Here is a 12,527-nt window from a genome sequence, read left to right on the forward strand (position 1 = left end):
ATGTTGCTGTTTTCATGAATACAAAAGTTGGGTGACCCTCCCCCTAGACTAAAAAAAGTTGAATGACCCTCCCCTCAACAAAGAATAAAAAGACATGACCCTCCCCTATTTTCCTCCGGTGGCCCTTTCCATAAATACCGAACGGTCCCTAAGTAATTGAAAGGAATATATAAGTAATTCTAAAAGGATTGCAGAAATATTTGATTAGATGTTGTTAGTCCAGACATAAGACTTAAGTCCATCTGCAATGTCTTCAGTGACTCTTTTGACAGGTTAACACTACCGGTCAAAAGTTTGGAATCATTTTCATTGGATTTTTTTTATGTTTTTGAAAGAATTCTCTTATACTCACCATAATAATAAATGTTTATCTTGAGCAGCTAATCAGCATTTTAGAATGATTTCTGAAGGACAATGTGACAAATAAGACACAAAATTTTATGGAGTAATGACACAAAAAAGTAATGAAACAATTGGAGTAATGAAAATATAAAAATATTAAAGACATTTTATTTACAAATCCAAGGTAGGGCTATGGGTACTCTGATAGCTCCAAACTACGTCAATTTATTTGAATGGGATTACATCAATACTTTTTGTTCACATATTATTGGGCGCAATATATTGCTGATTGTTTTGTGGTATGGTCAGGTTCCGAAAGAGATCTATTGTACATACATCAGTTATTATCAACTCTAGAATAGGGCTGGGACGGTTACCGCATTACCGCAATACCGCGGTCACGTGACTCCGACCGCGGGTCTGAGCTCGTCACCGTCATCACCGCAAAAAAAAAAAAAAAATATATATATATATAACCTTGGCCTGCACATGTGTGCACGTTGTGTCTAATGACATGGATTCATTGATTCTAATGACATGGATCATGTCTAATGATATTGTGGCTTACATGCATTATATTGATGCACCAACGTTTTTTGATCAATTTTCGAAAACCGCATCCGCGGCGCTGACTGTTTTAAGGTCTATGAGCAATGTGAGGCGCTGCTGTCGCGAGGCTAGAAAGCTCTTGGCTGTTCTAGAAAGAACACTGACCCAATGCAGCAAAGATATTTAAAGGCTAAAGTCCCTAGTATATTGGCAATGTTGTATCCCCAGAATATCAGCAGTGAACTCCGTCTCCGATCGGCGCACAGGGATAAATATGAATAAGTAAATAGCCTATAACGCACATCGGCAAACCTGACCTTACCTGACTAGGCTACTGTAGACTAAAATGTTATCATTTCGTTTTGAATTTTGTTTAAAAGTAGACATTTAGGCCCAGCCTACGCCGAGTTTCGGTTCATTTATGAGACGAGCTCCAGTTCACGCGAAAGAGATCGCACCTGCGCTTCCACGTCCTCCTGATTATAAGTCTGCTATTTGCTTCTTATTTCTAAATTCCAGGCAATTAGTTAATGAAACAGTGATTAAAATTAAGGTACAATTTATACAAAAAGAAATTTAATTTAAAGAAAGGCTTTCTACTAAACAAAACTTAATAAAGTGTTCAAAATCGTGTCTGACCCATCTTATGATCCTATCTTACTCATGCTGTTCACTCTTCATATAATCGACATAGATTAAATAAAAAAGAACACTATATTATGTAAACATAAATATGGAGTATAATATTTGTAATTAAGACATGTTGCAATAGGTGTTCTTTCATTTCCAATGTGAACATAATGTATTCTCCTGAAAATAATGAATTCAATGCGAATGTATCTGAGAATATTCTTAAATAAGGAAATCTATTCAGTGATTGGTTCATGCCAAATTACTGCTTCAAATGAAAATTTGACTATTTCAAATTGTGCTCGTTTTTTTCGGATGTAGGTGACAATATTTAGCAAAGTCTGTCTAGCAAAAAGGACTTCTGGTGCGTGCTCGAAAGTCTGTCGGGGGGGGGGGGGGGGTTGGGGGGGGGGGGGGGGTTGGCGGGTTTGGGTGCTGGCTATTTAAAGCGGTTTACCGCCATACCGCGGGAAAATCTTGCTTTTCAACCGCGGTTACAAAAAATCCATACCGCCCCAGCCCTACTCTAGAAATCCTTCAATTTGATTTACAATGGACAAAACATATATATATATATATATATATAATAATCGAGATACAATAAAAAAATTATGTTAATGTGACTATAGATAGATGGTTTATTTAGGGATGCACGAATAGCAATTTTTGGCTGATCCCGATACTGATTTTAACAAACAACAAATGGAAATCAGAAAATTGTCTTAGTTTACATATCCTGAGAGGGGAACACGTGTCATGGTTTGGAAACATTTGGAACGCATTGTGTGAGCCAGTGTCTGAAGCATGTATCTATACACGCCAAACATATGGGGCCCTATTTTAACGATCTGAAACGCAAGTGTCAAAGCACAAAGCCCAAGTAACTTTGTGGGCGGATCCCGGCGCTGTTGCTATTTTCCCGGCGGGATAAATGCCTCTTGCGCCTGGCACAAATATAAAAGGGGTTGGTCTGAAGTAGCTTCATTATTCATAGGTGTGGTTTGGGTGTAACGGGAAACAAACCAATAAGAGCTTTATATCACATTCCCTTTAAGAGCATGATGAACGAGGTGCGCTTGTTCCATGGCGCAATACTATTATAACGGCGCATTTACCAGGCGCGCTTCAGAATCGGTTCACAGCCGAGGAGATCGATGTTCTCGCCAGGGCCGTAAAAGAAAGAGAAGTGACATTGGGGATGGGACAAACCCACCCAAATTAGCTTCGGTTAAACATGCATATGATAATTTGGGTAAATGTGTAAGCTTTATGCCTATTTTCCCCATCGTCATGGACACAACAATGATTTCCCTTGTGTTTTAATATTTTTCCTTATAATAATGTATCATTTGCAAAAAGTTAAATGCATCTGTGTAGATGAGAGAATCATCTACACTGTATGCGCATTGTTCACACTCTATATTATGGTCAAGCATGCGCGCTTAAAATAGCATCTGAATGTACGCGCAACGCGCCATTGACTTTAGACTAGTTTTTTTCTGGTCAGTGGCGCAATTGTTTTATAGAACAGCAAAATAGCATGAGGGAAAGTTTGCGCCGGAACACGCCTCCTCTTTGCGCTGAACCGCCCCGGGGAGCGCAAGTGTATTTCTTAGTTAACCGACGTGTGTCTGTGGAGGGAAAAGTCCGCTTTGCGCGGGTGCAAAATAGGAATGATACATGCGTCAGTCTACAAAGTCATTTGCGTCGGGTGCAAGATAGGGCCCATGGACTTTTTGACGTAGTGTACACCATTTCAGAGTATTTGTTGAGCAAATAAATGTAGTTTTGGTGAGCATAAGAGACTTTAAACATTTGAAAACATTCAATTTTTTTTAAAATTAAAACATTATAACATTAAAACATCTTAATTATTCTAAACTTTTGACCGGTAGAGTATACAGAAGCTGTAGCTGGAGATGTTTAAAATGGGACCAGCCAAAGCCCTCTAGCAACCCCATAGCAAACCAGAATGTTTTAACAACCGTATAGCAACTCCCTGGCAACCACCCAAAATCAACACCAACTTTAAACAACATCTTGTCTGGGTTTTCCAGAGAGATACACTGAGCAGCTGTCATTCACAGCTCTTCTTTTCAAATGTACATCAGTCACTACTCTGTGCACTTTAAAACTAGAAAAATGACAGTACTCACTCATGCCATCTCAGTATTTAAGAGCGACAAAATTCATTGGGATTTATTTTTTTTAAAGGCATGGCGACAGCAGTCATGTGTATGTTTGTTTTGGGATTGTAGATTCTGCCCCATGCAGGTGTGATTCAGGAACTAGAGAGTTGCTGAGTTCATAATTTATCACTATGGTGCCCTTCCTGCAAGACACTTAACCCACATTGCCCCAGGGAGACTGCATCTAAAGTGCGCTATGAGATGTTATGGGCATAATACGTCACTAAACAACATTAGGTACATTTAATTAAGACATCTCATTACATGCACCTGTAAATCTCAGATGCAATATCTCAGGCATGCCATTGTTTTATTAGAGCCATGTCTTATAATGCAAATGCTGGTATGAAATTCTCTGTAGTCTGCGAAAGAATTCAGAATGTTTATGCCAAGAGCATCTAAAATTTTACTGAACTAAAGTGTTTTTTATTGTTTCCATTCACATAAGAATATCAAGGATAACATGATCAGATCAGAGTTTGTTAATTGTATTTTGGGGAATCTAATATCACTATTGTCTCCCTGGTTTAAAAAACAGTGACAATGAAGCACGCCTGCAGTGTTTGGTGTAACGCGTTTTAAAGTAATGCTTTACTGTAATCAGATGATTATGTTTTATTGTTACGAGGCAAAGTAAATAACAACTCTTATTTTTTGCATATTCAAACCTGATAAAAAATATATAAGTTGTATATTTATGCTGCACCAGGGTGCAAACCATCTCAGGTTGTGTTTGCAACCCAATTCCCTGAGAAGGGGAATGAGACACTGCGTCATGGAGTTGATGCTATGGGGAACGGCATCAGCATGTCCGGTGTCTGAAGCATGTGTAAACAAATGGCAGTTATCATTGGCAGACTGGAGTCCATGACGTCACACAGAGTGCCCGCAAGTACAAAAAGGTGCCTGAATTAGACGTCATTAGACTGAAAGACGTCATCAACTGAAAGATGTCTAAAAGAGCCATGAAACCCTAAAAGGCATTTTTTGAGTTGTTAACAGATATGTATAGGTTGCACATCAATGAATACAACAATAGCACTCTTTGATCTGTTTATTATTTAGGGAAAGTGTTGTTTTTTTGTTGTTGTTGTTTTTCTGGGCTATTTCATTCTTCCGGTTTAAAGAGCAAAGTTGAACCAAAATCACGAAAAATTAGGTATATGCGTTAATTTAAAATGGGGATTGGCTGCTGGCGCTGGAGAGGACATGTCTACCTCATCAGTTTCTGAGCTTTTCTCTGCATTATTCATAATAAATCAGTTTGGGTCACAGGTCACATCTGGACCGGAGCATACTTAATTTTAACGGCCCTATAGTAAGTTGTGGAGAACATCTCATACCCTGACTTGAGTAAAGGCCCTTCTCCAGGACTCACTATGGTTAATGGCTAAACTATAAAATTCTACAATCACAAGGAAGGACACCAACGGTGATCCACCTCTACTCATCAATTCATAATACTAATCTTCTGAAGAGACCTATAGAAGAACCCCAACAAAAGGGGGCATACACAACTTCTTCAAGACCCAACAACAGTTGGGGAGGGAGGTAAACAAAACTGAGGAAATCTTTTGAATTGCCCATCATAGTTCAGCTCACCCTGCTTTACCCTAAAGGGTACTTGAGCATCCTACCAAAAGGAGCATGCAAGGTGCTAAAAACCACAGTAATTAGCCCCTCAAGCTACAACTCTCTGTATTGCCACTCATCCAAGGGTAAGCATACATCCTTAGCCTTACTCAGGAAATGGAGGCAAATTAGAGCAGGACATAATGGAGTTTGCCCAGTAACTCTGAACACCAAAGCTCTAAACCCAGCTGCAGGGTACAGGGCTACAACGAAATGGTCGCATTGTGCACATTTTTTTCCTGCCAGTGTGACTAAACTTTGTTAGAGTTTGCACTGGTACCACCACCATGTTGCCCACTGAGAAGAGCTGCCATTTCTGTTGGGAGACAAAATTAAAAGAAACATTAAATGGAAAATGAAATGCAGAATTAATAACATTGTTGCAAGATCTAGTGAGAAGCATTCAGTTTGCTGCAGAATTCTCTGTTATAAACCATATCAGATAAAACAGCGCTGACAGTAACCAGGAGAAACATTGTGCTATGAATGAACAAGTTATAAAAGGCGTTCTAGTCCACAAATCACCAACATTCACAATGGATTTAATGTAGTAATACTAACTGTGATCATGGTATTTTCACGAGTTCGCACTTACATATAATCAGATTTGGAATAGGAATAATCGAGAGTGAGGAGTTGTTGTGGAACTGTTGTGGAACAGAGGTAAGACATCTCGATATACATGCCTCCCCTTGCACTGATTGGGTAGATTAGGTGAACTTGCTCCTACCTAACTTTTTTAATTAAACATCATGTGGCAGAAATCGTTGTATTTTTTTGTTTTTCATTTCTGGGCTTGTACAATCTTTTGAGAGGGAAATTCAAGGACTTCAAGTGCTTCACACAACTTGTTTCTAGAACTTAAAATCTCTTAATATTGTTATAAATACTGTTATAAACCACCTCAACCCTGACTTAAATAAAGGCACTTCTCCAGGACCCGCCATAGATAATGCTTTACTCCAGCGCTAACTTCAGTATGCAAGGGATAACAAAAAGTGACACCCCACTGGCTGACTACTTCTACTTATCAGGTTCTTGAACATGGGTCATACTAAAGAGGCCTATAAAGCACCTATCCCAAAGGGGAGTGTGCATTATGAATTAAGCGACAGAAAGGGCCGTTTCTGATTCTATTACACATTTCCTGAACCAACAGGAAAGTTGCTTTGCAGATCAATCGAAAACAGCCCAGAAGGGAAAAGACTCCAGGCAGACTCCGCCCTAAGCCCCGCCTCCAATTCCCACGATAGATTCTGCCCTGCCGCCTCGTAGGTCATGGGATCTGTATCACAACGTGCAGACACTCAATTTTCATCCCTCAAGAGAGTCAAGCATGGGTTGAGCTTTCCACAGTGAGTAAATCCATGCATCCAAATTAAATGCAGTCAAATTGAATGCATCCAAATTAAAGCATTCAGTTCCTTTGAGAGCCAAACGCATTCCATGCAAACGCTAGATTACTATCCCTTAAGAGAGAATCAAGTAATAACAGAGCCTCCTACCATGAATGTATTGCCCTCAGTGCCCTCCCATTCCCTTGAGAGCCGAAAACGTTCCGTGCAAAACGTTACATTCTCATCCCTCGGGAGAGAGTAAAAGCAAGGTGAGGACAGAGCATACCGCGAATGCAACAATGAACGCACCCAGCTTTTATTTTGCACGCGCATACAAACAAAAATACAAAAAGCTGTTGACATGTTATTCAGGTGTCCTTTTGTACTCATGGGTACTCAGCTTGTTACTCAGTCCTTCCAGAAAAACGCAGAGTTTTTTTGTGATTGTTGCGGGCAAAAATCCTTGATTATGCGGCCCGTTTTCTTTAAAAATGCGATGGAATATGCGTTATATTTATGCAATTTTATGCGATGAAATTGTGGGAACTTGCAAAAATTGCGGGAACTTGCAAAAACTGCGGTTTGAGGAAAAAGAGAAAAAAAGTGATTCCCCCAACACCCTGTTCTCACTAGGCTACTACCTTAATGTAAAGAGTCATTTCTTATTACTTCCTTTGATAAGCAAGCATACTACATCATAGAAAGTGCTGGGAATATTTAATTTCTCATCTTGTTTTATTTCAGACTGTAACGAGTGTAAATAAGGTGTGGCCCCTTTAAGAGCTGCACGCTCCCTGTTGAACTATCTGCAGTGTTATATGGTATGTGCGCCTCGAACACCCCATCATGTGTGCGGGTAATTTCTGTTTGATGCTAATTATTTTATCTTATTTTGTTTATTAAGTAACAATGTGATGGTAGAACGTGTGCCAGACAGTTATACGAGTTTGATTTGGGAATAAAGAGCGAGTTGTGAGATGCCAATCGCCTCCTTGAGTCTGTCTGGCCTCTGCAATAACTTCAGCTTTGAGCTATCCCGTCGTGTAATTGCGTCACTTCATAAAGTTCCCATGGAAACAGGGGGAAATGGCTGCTCTTGTGTGAAGCAAACGCAACATTTTTCAACTTTCTTCTAAGATATATGTGACTTTTTTGCAACGAAAATGCGAGGATTATGAAATCATGCAAGCTCCGCATATTTTGCATGGAAATCGGCAATTTATGCGGCGAAAGTGCGGTGTATTTGAAAAAATGCGGCCCCCGCATGAATATGTGGACTTTGGCTGATTATGCATTGAATTCAGCGATCGCATAATCGTGTTTCCCTTTCGTAGTCACTCCGAGTTACGTCGGATGACGACGAATGGGGGTTTCGCCTAGAAAGCCAATCATCTTCGTGTATTATAAAACGAGCCAATGGCGATGAAATGCCATGGGTCTGCGGAATTTGCATAGCGTATCTCCGCCCCACCGCGTGGGTATAAAAGGAGAGACGCCGGCAAAGGCAGATCATGTTTTCGCTTCGGAGCTTCTCTTCACTCCACATGCCAAATCCTGAGTTTTCTGTGACATCATCTTCTTCGAGATGAGCGAACCAACGGTGTTGGTGTGACGGCGGTACCCAGCGAATTTCACATTGCCTGCGATCTGAGCAGTGATCTGCCAGTCTGTGTGCTTCTCCCTGGTCGCCTCAGCATCGCTGAGTTTTTCCTCTCTAAAAGAGCTGCACGTGGCACGTCTTTTTAAAGATGTCTCGCCCGTGTTCTTCTGGGTGTGGTCGATTCCTGTCTTCCTTTGATGGGCACAATCGCTGCTTTACGTGTTTGGGCCTCACGGCCACAGCCAACCCCAATACCATTCTTCCCGGAAGTGCATGAGGAGCTGGCGAAGTCATGGAAGGCTGCCTTGACCTCCCGTGTACGTTTGTCAGCTTTCTCCGCCTTTCCCCCCCTCGATGGGGCGGTCGTCCATGGGTACACTGGGATTCACCCGGTTGAACGCTCTGTTGCCATGCAACTGTGTCCTCAAAACGCTTCATCTCGTGGTATTCCTAAGCACCCGTCCAAGGCCTGAAGATTTTCGTCGACCCTCGTGGCGAGATCTCACAGAGCTGCAAGACAGGCGGCCGCCGCTCTGCATGCGATGAGCACCTTCCAGGTCTACCAGGCCCAGCTGCTCAGAGATATGCACGAGGCGGGGACTGACCCAGGGCTCTTCGATGAGCTACGTGCCGCCACTGACCTCGCTCTCCGAGCGACGAAAGTGGCCTCACACTCCCTGGGTCAGGTGATGGCCACCTCTGTGGTCCAGGAGCGTCACCTGTGGCTGAACCCGGCCGATATGCGTGACGCTGAGCGCTCTCGTCTGCTCGACGCCCCCATATCCCAGGCCGGCCTCTTCGGCGGAGCGGTTGAGGACTTTGCCCAGCAGTTCTCAACCGCACAGAAGCAGTCTGAGGCGATCAAACATATTCTGCCCCGACGGCCTGCTGCTGCCTCCACCCAGCTGTCGGTACAGACGCCTCAGTCTGCTCGCCGCCGAGGGCGACCTCCAGTGGCTCCCTCCCCTCCCGCACGGCCCCAGCAGCAGCCTTCACCCGGGCCGCTTCGCGGAGGAGGCCGCAGGAAGGCGCCACAGCCCTCTCCAGCCCCGCTAAACGCCAGGCTAAGTGGCGCTCCTGAGACGGGCTGCTCAGTGATGGTGTCGGTTTTTCCCCAGGAGGTGGTTGCAGGCCCCCTCCTTCCCCCGGCGGAGGGGCCGGGGGAGAATCTTTTGTTCTCCCGCTGCTCACCCACGGGTGGGCAGTACCCTATCATGGTTAAAGAAAGAACCGATACACCTATCACTGAGCACACAGAGCCAGTTGACAGTGCGCGACGCCCCCGGGCCTCGCCGCTCTCATCCCTCTCTGTCACAGAGTTCTCGGACCGCCCCCGGGCCTTGCCACTCCCGTCCCCCTCTGCGTCAGGGTGGTCTACGCTCCCGCCGTATTCGCAACTCGCACGCCACCTCCTCTTATGGAGTCAGAAGCACCTGAGGTCCCTTCGTGCTATCCACATTCCGGGAGATCAGAACTTTGCAGCCGACGAGCTGTCACGGTTTCGGCCAATCTCCGGCGAATGGCGACTCCATCCCCAGTCGGTCCAGCTGATTTGGGACCAGTTCGGGGACGCACAGATAGACCTGTTTGCCTCCCACGACTCATCCCATTGCGCCCTGTATTACTCCCTGTCCGAGGGCACCCTCGGCACGGATGCACTGATGCACAGCTGGGCGCGGGGCCTACGCAAATATGCGTTTCCCCCAGTGAGCCTTCCTCCAGCACTGTTGACGCTAGCGTCAGTGTCTATTGCCTGTGCGTCAGCTAGGTGCCTCCGTGTGCATGCTTCCTCCCCTGAGTAACCCCCACATGTGTATTTCCACTGTAAGCCTCCTTGAGCATGTGTCTTTCCCTCGGCAAGCCACCTTGCCACTCCTGGAGTTGAAAGTTGCCACCCCTCGGGCTGGTCACTCCAGCGTTCCTCCATATGAAGCCCTCCGGCCATATGTGTGTTCTTAAGTCCTCCCTACGGGTAGGCATGCTGCGGGATATTTCCTCTGAGATATGCTTCCCAGTGTACCTTGGTATTCCTGTGTTAAGTAGGACTCCTTCGTCCATGCCAGTATCACGACAGGGGGATCAGACTTTCGCAGGGCACTGGAAGACAGCTGTGAAGGTGGCGTGATTTCACAGGGACCCCCATTCGTCGTCATCCAAAGTAACTCGGAGTGACTACGAAAGGGAACGTCTCGTTTACATATGTAACCCTCGTTCCCTGAGTAGGGATCGGAGACGTTATGTCTCCCTGCCACTTCCGCTGTACCGCTGGGTAGACGCCTGAGTTCAGTCTCAGCTCCTCAGCGAAGACATGATCTGCCTTTGCCGGCGTCTCTCCTTTTATACCCACGCGGTGGGGCGGAGATACGCTATGCAAATTCTGCAGACCCATGGCATTTCATCGCCATTGGCTCGTTTTATAATACACGAAGATGATTGGCTTTCTAGGCGAAACCCCCATTCGTCGTCATCCGACGTAACGTCTCGATAACGAGACGTTTTCTGGAGCGACTGGTTACTTCATGGACTGCTGTCTCCCAATGATTATAATAATAATAATAATTTGTTACATTTATATAGCGCTTTTTCTGGGACCTCAAAGCGCTTTACATAGAAGGGGGAATCTCCTCAACCACCACCAATGTGCAGCATCCACCTGGATGATGCGACGGCAGCCATATTGCGCCAGAACGCCCACCACACACCAGCTTACTGGTGGAGAGGAGACAGTGATGAAGCCAATCAGTTTATGGGGATGATTAGGAGGCCATGATGGACAGAGGCCAAGGGGCAAATTTGGCCAGGATGCTGGGGTTATACTCCTACTCTTTATCGAAGGACATCCTGGGATTTTTTATGACCACAGAGAGTCAGGACCTCGGTTTAACGTCTCATCCGAAGGACGGAATTATTGGATTTACCCGTGCTTCAGACAGCGGTCACGTAGATGGCGTTTCCCATAGTGTCAACTCCATGATGAATCGTCTCGTTCCACGAAAACGAACCACGAACCTACATTCAATGCCCAGCTTATCTCAGTATGAACGTTTCCACAAACAAATCATGATTCATCAGTAACCCTTGTACTAAAATCATATATTTTAGTCATGACAACTAAAATTCAATGGGAATGAAAATTACTATGTAATGTTTTGGTCTTGGTTGAGTAGATCTACTACGCTGCTGCTGCTGTTCATAATTGCTGCTGCTGCAGAGCAAGTACAGAGACCTGCTACTGCCAATCCTTGCTACTTCCACAGACATGCTGCTGTGATTATGAAAAACATGATGCTGCTATGCCTATGCTATGTCTTCCTGGGCCTGCTTTGCCAAATGTCTTAATGCTGTTGGGCTATGATATGTGTGCCTGGGCCTGCCTTGCCAAATCTCTTAATGCTGTTAGGCTATGCTATGTGTGCCTGGGCCTGTATTTCAGAACAGCTTAATGCTCTTTGTGACTGATTCTGACACTGCATGCAGCTGAATTTAGCACTCATGCACTCAGAGTAGAATATGAAAATATTGCCCTTGGAAAATAATGAAGGCGATGTGCTAAGCCTATTTCACTTTAATATGTTCTCATATCCGCTATTCTTAGTCACTGTATTCCCACAGCAAACTACAAAAACCACTTGCTGTTGCTGCTGTATAAACACGATAATGAAATTGCAGCTGTTTAAATGCTTAGTAATGAACTCCTGCATCAAATGCAGAATTGTAAAACATGACACTTGTTAGACCTTGAATTTCAGAGGAGTATTGGAAGCGCGCTGCAAACTCTTTCTGATAGCATGCTGCAAAATATCTTGCAGTAAACACAGAACTGAAATATTTAAAAGTTAAGCAGCAAGTTTATTTATGATGTCATTGTTTGCTGACTGCATTAATAAACCCATCAGTCTGTGCCATCTAAAGCTTCCTGGCTAATCTATATAATTATGTCCATACTCACCTGTGAATTAGGTGATTTTTTTTTTCATGAGAAGTTCTCATTACGAATATAATATAAAATTAATAATTATTAATCAATGAGACCCATTGTTTTTTTTGTTTTTGTTTTTATCAAAATTGTTTATTTGTCCTTTGATTTACTTGATTTACTCAACTATGGTTTGTTTGCTTTGCAGTATGGACAGACAGTATTTGGGATAACGAAAATAATTGCTTTACTTTTACTTGTACTTCATTTAACACTTACAAATAAAAATAGAACTATGTAATGTAAGGTAAATTACCTAAATGCTTAGGTAA

The 12,527-nt window shown here is 43.6% G+C and overlaps 1 protein-coding gene across 2 annotated transcripts in view; it reads left to right on the forward strand.

The window, feature by feature from the left end:
* Positions 1-12,527, forward strand: part of LOC143729665 (disks large-associated protein 2-like) — a 195,001-nt gene that overhangs the window by 120,835 nt on the left and 61,639 nt on the right. The window lies entirely within an intron of this gene.

The sequence above is a fragment of the Siphateles boraxobius genome, unplaced genomic scaffold, assembly GCF_051911475.1.
Source record: "Siphateles boraxobius isolate OS27281-9 unplaced genomic scaffold, OSU_SipBor_1 8, whole genome shotgun sequence".
NCBI lineage: Eukaryota > Metazoa > Chordata > Actinopteri > Cypriniformes > Leuciscidae > Siphateles > Siphateles boraxobius.